Genomic DNA, 273 nt, shown 5'->3' with positions numbered 1-273 from the left:
CCCCATCCAACCCCCAAATCTAAGGCCCGGGGATTCGCGAAATGGCTCTTTTGAGTTGAAATCCGCCCCACGTCCCCCTCCCCTTTCTACAACCCCCCCCCCCCCCCCGGCACGTGTAAAGGGGCTGAAAAGCCTGTGGGCCATTTGGAGGCGAGCAAGTTAGTTGATGCCGGCCGAAGCCAAGTTAGCCTTGTTTCCCAAGCGCCGGCCCACTTTGGACTAAGGGCAAACTCCAGCCGTTTCTCTGGTCCCACTTTGCAGGGAGATGGGAAG

The sequence above is a fragment of the Erythrolamprus reginae genome, chromosome 1, assembly GCF_031021105.1.
Source record: "Erythrolamprus reginae isolate rEryReg1 chromosome 1, rEryReg1.hap1, whole genome shotgun sequence".
NCBI lineage: Eukaryota > Metazoa > Chordata > Lepidosauria > Squamata > Dipsadidae > Erythrolamprus > Erythrolamprus reginae.
This window is presented reverse-complemented; position numbering follows the sequence as displayed.